Below are 11,368 nucleotides of genomic sequence, written 5' to 3'. Positions count from 1 at the left end.
TAGTCTCCAAGCTCAATAATATTAAACAATTTGCCCATAAAAGTGCTAATGATATGTACTCACGTTTAAAAATTCTTATCAATGAGATAAATGAGCTAGGTTTAATTGGAGACGAACAAGTGGTGAGAAGGATTTTTCAAGCTCTACTTCCAAAGTACAAGTTAATAGTCTTCATAATCTACGACAATAACGACATGTGCAAGATGACTCCAAGCCAAGTTCTCAGCAAGATCACCATTCATGAGATGATCATGAACATAGGGTGAGACTTCTTCCTCATCCGATGTTAAGAACCTTGTCCTTACAAGCAAGCAAGCTTCATATCCACACATGAAGGCGAAGATGAGGATGGAAGAACAAAAGTCAACCTCAAGCGAAGATGATGGTGATAAAGATAAAAAGAGCAATGAAGATGACCAAAGTAAATCAAGTGATGAAGAGATTGATCACAAGGTCACTAAGCTCATCTCACAAGTGAAGAAAAATATGAAGAAGATCAACACCAAGATTGATCATCCAATTTCCATGAAAGACTTGATCAAAATAATTAATTATATCAAGAAGTAGAAGAAGACCAAGAACAAGAGGGAGACAAATAGGTGAGTGGAAATAAAGATTCAAGCTTAAGTGACGAGAGCTTCACCACCCACTCCTCCAAGAGAAGCTCTTCCTTAAGGTCATCATCATGAAAGTCATCATCACATAAGTGCCTTATGACTAAAGTTATGGATAGCGATATAAGTGATGATGAATCCACTGTGAGTTACGAGAATTCATCCCCTCAAGAAGAACTTCTTGAATTGATCAATAAGCAACAAAGGATCTTAAAGAAACAAGCTAAAAAACTTAAAATTTTTAATGCCCTTAATGACATTCATACTTCTTTTGTTTCCATTTATAAACAATTGTTGAGCAAATTCGAATTGCTAAATAAGGCAAAACTTGAGGGCATTGAATCTCAACCTAAGATCCATTTGAAACAATCTAACTCTCTATTTGATTTCAATCTGAAAGTGCATCTAGCCCCTATGTGTGGTTTTGGTAATTAATGACAATACCTATGGACTAACAATGTTGTTGAGATTGTTAGTAGGTTGTTCAATAGGTGATGCATGGAGAAGAGACATGCATGAACTCTAGGTGAATGGGGAGAATGAAAATGCATCAAGATGAATGAGCTCTAGGAGATGCTCGGGTAAGTGACGACAATGCCTATGGACTAACAATCATATTGAGAATTGCTATTAGGTTATTCCATAGGAGATGCATAAATGATGAAGCATGGATTCTTTGAGAAATGCCATGAGTTCAAAGAATTGCATCAAAAGTCATTGAGATTTTAGTGATGCTCATAAGAAGAAGAAGAAGCTAAATAAGATTAGCAATAAGCTTGAAGGCTAAGTTACTTGTGGAGATCAAGTAACTAAAGGTATGACTTGTCAATAGAGTTTTATGGACTAACCCGTGTGCTATGTGTTTAAGAATGAGTGGGGTTAGGTTCTATATGAAGATTGACAATATGCATGAAGGCTAATGAGTTACTTGTCGAGATCAAGTAACTTAAGGTATAAATGTTGTCATTTAGGTTTTATGAACTAACCCATGTGCTTTGTGCTTGAGAGTGAGTTGGGGTTAGGATCCATAAGAAGGCATAAGTTGAATTGAAATCATATATGCCAAGAGTAAAGAACAAGAATGGACTCCATATTTGATAAAGTGAATTTCTTGAAGATGTCGAATACAAAGTGGTTTTCTATGGCAAGACGGTGAAGGACAAGCAAGACTCGGCTGCGATGGACCATCCGTGGTGAAGGGCAAGCAAATGGCTTGGCGCCGAAGGACCAAGGCGATGGTGAAGAGCGAGTGAAGGCTTTGCGCCGATGGACCGTGCGAGGCCATGAGAATCTATGAGTGATTCGCATCAATCATATGAAGAATCAAGAAGAGATGGAGTGAAGATTTTATGGAAGTTAGCAACTCTCAAGGTTTGAAAGAAAGAAACGGTACTTGAAAGTTTTCAAATGCTCAAAGTGGTTCAAATGAGTTTTATCTTTGAATTTGAGTATAGGTATGCCGCACTATTAAGAGGGATGCAACGTGAGCTAATTGTCATGTCTCAGTGCTCAAGAGTTCCCAACCAAACTCAAAGTGAGAGTTTGTTGTTAAGAGTCCGGAGCGGAAAGTGCGGAAGTGTCCAAAATGGGTTTTGCAGTGTTCCTAATTTGATCCTATATATTTTAGGTCATGAATTCAGTTAGGATATGTAGCCCTCTGAATAAGCTTTCCATAGAGTCCAAAATCGTCGAAATCGGACTCCGGGATCAAAAGTTATCGCCGTTTTTCGGAGGTCAGCTGTGCTGTGGCCGGAGACTCCTGTGTAGGCCGGATACTCCGGTACCTGGAAAGGCCGGAGACTCCGGTGAAGTCCAGATACTCCGGTACCTGGAGTGGCCGGAGACTCCGGGAAGTCTCCGGGGCTATTTTCTGGGTTAAGTGCCAACCGGAGACTCCGGTGTATGCCGGATACTCCGGTAAAAGTCCAGAAAAGAGCATAACGGCTAGTTCTGACACATTCTGTGACCGTTCTGACGCCGTATTTGGATTTAGGGCCGGATACTCTGGTGTTCACCGGATACTCCGTCAGTTTTGACAAAAACAGTAACGGCTAGTTGTTTGGAGTGGGCTATTTATACCCCACTCACCCCATCATTTGGGGCTGCTGGAAGGGGCACGAAAGAACACATTTTTAGAGCCAAAAGAACCTCTCCCACTCCATTCTAGTGTGTGATTTGAGAAGAAAAGTGAGTTGGGTTGAGAGATTGGAAGATTGAGTGCAAGTGAGCTAAAATCCAATCTTAAGCACTTGAGTTCTCGGCAAGAAGTTCGATTGCGTTTGTTACTCTTGGAGGTGAAACCTCCTAGCTGGCTAGGTGTTGCCCGGTGAGCTCCCGCGCGTGTGGTGAGCCGCGGGAAAGTTTGTGAAGGTCGATCTCGCCTCCGAAAGGGAAGAGATAAAGCTAGTGGATCGAGGAAAGCGGTTGAAAGAGACCCGGCTCGTTGGAGCTTCCTCAACGGAGACGTAGGATTCACGGTGGTGAATCCGAACTTTGGGAAACAATTCTTTGCGTCTCCTCTTTTATTTCCTTACTTTTATGTTCTTACTCAAATCTTTGTGCACATTGCTCGATCTACTTGTTTGTGTGTATTTGAGTGTAGGTTCTTCGTGAATCTACTTGGAATCATCTCCAGGAACACACGACATCACTTGGTTTGAGCTAGAACTCTCTACTCATTAATTTTATTCAGTTTTGGGCTCAGTTCTATACAGAACTCGGAGAATCCGACCTTTACCGGAGTTTCCGGACCTGTACACACCGGAGTCTCCAGCGAACAGTAATTTCAGGCATATGAACAGTATTTTCAGCCTTTTTCAATTTAAGTTTTATTGCATATCTCTTGCTAGAATTGAGTAATTTTTGTCACCTTAGGATTGTAATTTTCACACTTATTTAGGGTGATTGCGCACTAGTTGAGCCTAGCATATTTAGGTTTTTCTCTTGTGAAAAACTCGTTAGTTTATATTCCGCTGCAAGTTTAGACCAACGGTAGAAAATATTGAATTTTTGCAAAAACGCCTATTCACCCCCCCCCCTCTAGGCGACATCATTGTCCTTTCACAATCCTAATGTTGATGGTTGCAATTATTATGATGATTTAATTGATCAATCTAGCTCACCCCTTTATAATGAGATATGTGTTACGAATGTTATTGTAGAAGCATGTGATGATCTTATTGTAGAAGCATGTGATGATCTTATTGCACAAGATAATGATGAGCTCACGCAAGAAATGTAGAAGCTTAAGAAGGACTTGACAATGTTGAAGGGCAAGAGCCATGTATAACCTCCTTAAGATAACCATGACGACATGGTGAACAAGCTTACGGAAGAGTCCACCGCGACATGCTTCAAGTGCCTAAAAAAGTCCACAAATCCTTCCAATACAAGCAAGTTAAAAAGGAGAACAAGGAGAAGTAGAAGAATATGAATCTCTCCAACAAAACCTCCAACTTCTACACCAAGCCCTACCATAAGATGAAGTCCAAGAGCAACCACTACAAGCTCGAGAAGAAGGACAATAGAAAAATGGCTGCACATATAGTTAGGAGAAATGACTGGAAGTGGAACCAACTCATTTGGGTACCAAGAAAGTTATCACGAACATGAAGGGATCTCAATCGGATTGGATTCTAAAGAAGACTTGAAGTTCACGGGTCAACGGGGATTTAGATACTTGATTTGTAAGATAAAGTAAAGATTTAAGAAAAAAAACTAAATATACAAGATTAGATGCATTGATGAAGATGATGATCGTCATATACCAAAATCCTTATCCAAAGGTAAAAGAGGTAAATGTACTTAGATTTAAAATCTTTTCAACAGATAAATACCTTTGTCTTTTCTAATATTGCACATACATATTTCAATTTATCGAAATGTCTGCTGTAAGTTTTTCTTATGATAAATTACTTATATTTCTTTCTAACCAATGAACAACCTGCATGGCTCGGCCCAGTCAGCCTGGCGTGGCCCGCAGCGGTACGTCGGCCTGGCTCGGCCCGAAGGTATGGCGTGGCCCGCAGTGCGTTGCGCGGCCTGCAGCGCGCCGGCGCGGCCCGTAGCGGTGGCCTGGCATAGCGGCCTGGCTGGAGCGGTGCTGCCGTCTGGGAAGGCGTGGCCCGCAGGCTCGGCGCGTCCGCATAAAATGGCTGGAGGGGAGCAGCCCCGAGCCGCCGCTCTGTACGGAGGAAGCAGCCGCCTCCTTTTGCATTCGACGGCCGACAAACCGTCGCGCATAGTGGAACGCCGCCACGCCTGGCCGGCCGCCAGGATCTGGCTGGTTTGGGGAGGCCAGGGTGAGGCCGCCTCGGGGCAGGCCGCTCGAGCGGCAGATGCGGGCAGAGGGGGGGCGCCGTCGGATGGGGTGCGGCCCACATAGCCGCCGGCGCCGTGCCCACCGTCCGGATCTACGTCTGCGACCTCCCCGCCGGCTTCAACCGTGACTGGGTGGTCGCCGACACCCGGTGCGCGGGCCACCTCTTCGCCGCGGAGGTGGCGGTGCACGAGGCGCTGCTGGGCTACGCCGGCCGCGCCGCGCGCCCCGAGGACGCCGACCTCTTCTTCGTGCCCGTCTACGTCTCCTGCAACTTCTCCACGGTGAACGGGTTCCCGTCGCTGTCGCACGCGCGCGTGCTGCTCGCCGAGGCGGTGGAGCTCGTCCGGAGGGAGATGCCGTACTGGAACCGGTCCGCCGGAGCCGACCACGTCTTCGTCGCGTCGCACGATTTCGGCGCCTGCTTCCGTCCCATGGTGCGTTCACCGCAATGCTTCGAGTTCTTCTGGATTCGCTTGTTGTAGGGGTTGCGTGTGGCTCCGATGCCTAGTTGCTTGCTTTATGACTTGTAAATGGCATAGGAGCTCTTCGTGATTGGGAGTGAAGTCCAATTTAGCTAGTTCTGGATCCAAAATAAAGGTGAACCGAGTTCATTTAATTTCTGCCAAATTGAGCCTAGGTCATATAATTTCTCACCCCAGATACTAGAATTCCTCTTGTAGTGTCACGATGGAACTCAGTTCGTTTATAATTTAATTCAACACAGTTTACCAATCCTGCATATTTAAGGGAACTACCTGATCGCTAAAGTTTCCTCTCTTTTTCTCTCTCTCTCTCTCTTCTTAGGAGGATGTAGCTATTGCCGACGGCATACCGGAGTTCCTGAAGAGGTCCATCCTGCTACAGACATTTGGCGTACAAGGCCATCGTGTATGCCAGGATGTGGAGCATGTGGTGATCCCACCTGATGTGCCACCGGAGGTGGCTCATGAGCTGCCGGAGCCGGAGAAGGCGCAGAGAGACATTTTTGTCTTTTCCTAGGCAAGATGGAGGTCCACCACAAGAACATTAGTGGCCGCTTCTACAGCAAGTAAGCATACTACAAACCCTAGCATTTCTTTCAGTCGCTTCATCTAGCAATCATCCCAAAGTGACTTGTATGAGAATTGATTTTGGGGGCGATTCTTAGATTCTGCCTCACATAGTTGTTCCTTCTAAATACTTGGATACGTATTTGTTGATTCTTTCATCTTTTTAGTGCTCTCTTCAACACAAAGCTCAGGACCACTTAATACTCCATGGATGCTAACCTTCATAGTTCTAAAGCCTAAAATGAAATTTGTTTGATTGCTTGGCAAATTCTGAGAACAATGCTTAAGTGTGGCATTATCCAAAACACTTGTAATTTCATTGGCAGTTCTACCTATGAATAGCAGGATCTTGAGCAGTGAACTAAATTTGACTTAAATATATCAGAGTTGCATTTTTCTTGCTCTTACCTTCTCCTTACAACAGGAAGGTGAGGGCTGAGCTACTACAAAATTATGGTTGCAATGACAAGTTTTACCTTAAGAGAAAGCGGTTCGGCAACTACCGATCAGAGATGGCTCGGTCATTGTTCTGCCTCTGTCTGCTGGGATGGGCCCCATGGAGTCCTCGGCTTGTGGAGTCAGTCCTCCTCGGCTGCATTCCCGTCATAATTCATCTAAGAAACCTTTATACTCTACATAGGTAAGGAGTCATTTCTTTTTATTGCATATAATTCATGGTAACCTTTTAAGAATGGTTTTAAGATAAATTAATTCTATCTATCACATGTTTGCGCACTACATACATGATTTGAAAAAGAAATTTTGCAGGCTTACGTAACTGTTTGCGCACTACATACATGATTTGTTATGAAATTTTTGAAACATCGCAACATGTTGGATTATCGCATTTTCGCTAATGGGGATGCCGATACCCCTGGTCACCAACGAATTTCCCCTGATATATCTTACTAGGATACATGGTTGTTACTGTACAGTACATTTCCCTGCCTTGTTTCTCAAAATAAATATCTGAAGAGATTGTTTGAAGTTGAGAATAATGATAATCTCACCAGAATTTGTAAATCTATGTAAGTTTTTCTTAGCTAGAGTAAAAGACCCTTATGCCAGTTTTCATAGAGTAGTTAGTTCTGGAGTTTCCTGCTAGCAATGATAACCAGCCAGCTACCTTGGGTTTCAACAAGTTTGTGTAAAATACATAATCATCACTTGCCCGAGATTCCCAATTGGTATGGTGTTTGGGATATTGATATTATACTTGCAAATTACATTGTGAAAGCATCCTGACTGCATGTATATCTTGTAAAATCAAATTAGAGAGTGGTATTCTCAATTAGACATTGTAAAATCTGTGCATTTTTCAGAGACTCGAAGCAGATTGCAGTTTCAGGAGTAATCACACTGCAACAATAGTAGCCACTCGTGTAACAATAGGAATTCATATCTTTTGATCAAGAAGGCGGCAGCCAATGTTCATAAAAAGGACTTGCTTTTCCTCAGAATTTTATGCAACAGCTTTTTCTTATTCGTGGGGTTAAGTGCTGCTTTTGGAATGACAGCACACTTATTTTAAAGCACCTGGCCATAAGTGTAATATCCTCATATGTAAACTGACTAAAATGTGTATGCCCTTTCATGGAGTGAAGTATGCTCTATGATTTGTACATCCCTGCAAAAAGTTTTCAATTCATGAAACATTTAAGATATTTTTCTGCACACCAGGTACAAATTTGATGATGAGCGTATAACAAAAGAAGGTAATAGGATGGCCCTTGGAGAGCAATATGGGTTTGAGGAAGAGGTATGTTCTGTTTAATGCTGACATTGAACAACATGTTTGTTCTACTCATGGCCATCATCCACATATCCCACTTTTGAATTAAACAGCTTTCGTTGTATTTGTTTTATGCTGAGTGTTATTCACTTTTTTGTCATACTCGTACGTATGGTCAGAAAATTGTTTGTCCTTGAATGATATAAATTTCCTTGCAGTAGTCCAATACATTGTGCTTGATATTTTAGACAACTCAAGAAAGATCTGTTAAAATATGTAGAATTCTTTTGTGTTGTTTCTATCGCTGCACTTCACTTCTATGGAGTCCTGTTACTAGTTTTCTACTGAACAGTATCAAATAAGGTGCACAATGCTGAGCTGAAGCTTGTTTTGGGGATCAGAAATTGGTCTGGTTATGATATGATGGAGTTGTACCCTTTTCCTTTTCGGCATGCTTGTAATGATATGCTGGAGTTTTACTTTTTTCTTTTTCTGTATGCTTGTAATGATATGCTGGAGTTGTACTTGTTTATGCTTTTTTTAGTGCCTGTTGTGGCTTCCAGATGCAGGATGCTTAATTTTGTTTAATTGCTCATGTAGGATTTGTGGCATCTCCCTCCTGAGAAGAGCAAGGAAAATATTCTTCTTTTCTTCATACTCTACAATCTAGAAGAGGAAGAACTTTGGTAATCTTCTTTGTGAGCTGACTTCTCCGTCATCTTTTGTAACATATCCCTACAAATGGCTGATACACATCCTTTCATCGATGTAGTTTTGTGAGGAGTCTCTTAATAAAGGCCTCAGGAAAGCCTCCAGAAATCCAGACAAAACTAAGTGAAATGGCTGGATTTACGCCGTGTGAAGAAATTGAGCTTCATGAGGCAAGAGTTAAATTCACATTTGCAAGCATTTCCTATAAGTATAGTCGGGAGCCAACCCTTGGTGTGCTCCATCTGAGGTTGCAACTTTGCAAGAATTTCTGCAGAAGCAATTCATCTTCCAGGAGGCCTGGTTTTACTCCAATGGGGCCCTGTAGCATAAGCTGGATAATGAGCTTACGGAGTCTAGCTATACACCCGAGAAATTTACGCACTTTTGTATTCAGAACTTTGCCTAAGCTCATAGTGCTTTCTCCTGGTTTATTGAATAAATTCCGAGAAGAACATGTTCAACCACCACTTATGGAGATTTCGGCAGGAAAATTGCCAGAGTTGCCCCGGGAAATCCTGATGGATATATTTGCCCTTCTAGAGATCCCTGATCTCGTGCGTGCGGGCTCTGTCTGCTCCTCCTGGAACTCCGCGTATACCAGCTTATGTAACATTGGGCAGTACAAACAGTCACAAACACCATGCCTCCTCTACACTTCCGAATCTGCTGGTGAGAATGTTGCTTGCCTCTACAGCCTTGCCGAAAAGAGGGCCTATAAATTAACTCTCCCGGAGCCGCCCATCCACAGAAGGTTTCTGATTGGGTCCTCACATGGGTGGATGGTTACTGTTGATGAGCGGTCTGAGATGCACCTTGTCAATCCAATCACTTGTGAACAGATTGCTCTGCCATCAGTGATCACCATTGAGCAGGTGAAACCCATTTATGATGATGGAGGTGCAATTTGTAAGTATCAGTACTCAATGCACATCGCACGGTCAGTTTTTAGACGGCCCTTAACACTTGATCTTGGCAAGTTGCGTTACTACTTCCATCATAAGGCACTTGTATTTTATGATACATCTTCAGGAAGCTATATCGTGGTGTTCATCCACAATCCATTTGGGCAGCTTTTATTTGCTAGGTTAGGGGATGAGAAGTGGACCCGGCTGCCATCTCACAGAAATTTTCAGGACTGCATATACAAGGATGGTCTGTTATATGCAGTGACATCATTCGGCGAAATTATCGCCTTCGATCTCAGTGGGTCTGTGGTCACGACAAAGATAATTATGGACAGGGTAAAGAATCATTGTGGGAGTGCGAGTGTTTACATTGTTCAGGCTCCATGGGGCGATCTACTTCAAGTTTGGAGACCAGAAGTTCGGATAAAAGAAGAGCACAATGCAACATTTGAGAACACAGCTAAGTGGATGGAAATATATAAAGTTTGTACTGTGACCAAAAAACTAGTGCGAATAGATAACTTGGATGACCATGTATTGTTTCTAGGGAGTAACCAATCACTTTGTTCCCGTGCTGAGGAATATCCACAGTTGAAACCAAATCATGTATACTTCACAGATGATTTTGAGGGCAGGCCTTTTACCTGCGAGCGGGGTTACCGCCTTGATATTGGAGTCCTTAACTTTGGCAACAAGAGCATGGAGGAGATTATATCTCCTCGGCCTTGGTCTAACTGCCAGGCTCCTTTGCTGATCATACCAAATCCCAGGAAGATGGATTCAGCATTGCACATTTAGATGCAACATCCCTTATATTTGAGTATTAGGCCCCGGTCTCATGTCGCCTGAATCGAATCAAAGTCCTAAGGATTTTGATCCCAAAATCCCTTCCTGAACATGCCTTTAATCATAATCTTTCCGCTTGATACGGCTTGCTGCAAGCCGCAGCAGGAGGACAGTAGTTTGTTAATCATTGCAATTATACTGTTCCACATCTCGGTAGCTGATTTTCATGTATGATATATGAGTTGTGCTTTTATGGAGAAAATTTTTGCCACCTATTTAGTTTCTGATATGAAGGACTCATAATTTTATCAGTTACTAGCCTAATAGTTAATCGTAGCCTTTTTAAGGAGTTACTCCCTTTTTTTCCCTGCTGTATTCGAAGATCTTTAACAGAGTGAATTTTCATTTTTTTACCTGCATTAGTTTTATTTGATTGTTCATTATCAGTTTAATTTTTTATCCTCAGATAGTTAATTTCATTTGCCTTTTTTAGTCTCACCTCCTATATAGTTATTCGCAGGGGTGTTTCCTTCTGGAGCGCTGCCAGTTTACTCGATCATGTTGTAATCTATTAAAACACAAGGTTTACACTGCTAATGATTAGATGGTTCCCAACTGACTCCAAATTTGTCTTCAGCTGTTTAGCAGATATATCTTTCCCAAATGGTTCATTTTGTATGTCCCAAGCTACCAATTTTTACGGTCATATAATATTTAGTTATTGAAGGATAACACATTCTTGGTGATTTGCCTGAAGCCCTTAGGTTGTCCTTTCTTCGAGGAACAAGAATATATGAAATCTCGTTTGATTTCGCATGACTAGCGCTCCAAATGTCTACTATATATGTACATTTGAATATCCTCACTCAGTGCCACATATGTATTTGTGAAGACATTTTTAGTCAAACAGAGAGACAACTGTTGCTTGCACAAAGCTGAACAGAAAGAGTAAGTCATCTATGACTGTTCCAGTGGAATGAGTATTTTGTGGAAGTGATAGCTGCATGTGTTACAGCCTCACAGCTAAGGTATAGAACGTAAGGTCAATAACACAGTTCTTTAAAGATTGAGCTCACAGAAGGATTTCTTTTGAGTGTTCTTATTATGGATTTGCCAGGGGCTTCACTTTCATTTTTTGTAACTTTGTATAAATTTGAGAAAGAAGGAAGGTACTGTGCTAATGGAATATGAATTTAATTTTTGTGTCTTGTCGAGGGTTGTTCACTGACGATGATTCTGTAGTATGTTGA

At 42.3% G+C, this 11,368-nt stretch overlaps 1 pseudogene; it reads left to right on the top strand.

Moving 5' to 3' along the window:
- Positions 1 to 4,919: 4,919 nt before the first annotated feature.
- On the top strand, positions 4,920 to 10,622 carry LOC133917050 (uncharacterized; annotated as a pseudogene).
- Positions 10,623 to 11,368: the final 746 nt, after the last annotated feature.

The sequence above is a fragment of the Phragmites australis genome, chromosome 4, assembly GCF_958298935.1.
Source record: "Phragmites australis chromosome 4, lpPhrAust1.1, whole genome shotgun sequence".
NCBI classification, from domain to species: Eukaryota; Viridiplantae; Streptophyta; class Magnoliopsida; order Poales; family Poaceae; genus Phragmites; species Phragmites australis.
The sequence above is the reverse complement of the archived record's forward strand: the minus strand, read 5'-3'. Positions and strand labels throughout refer to the sequence as shown.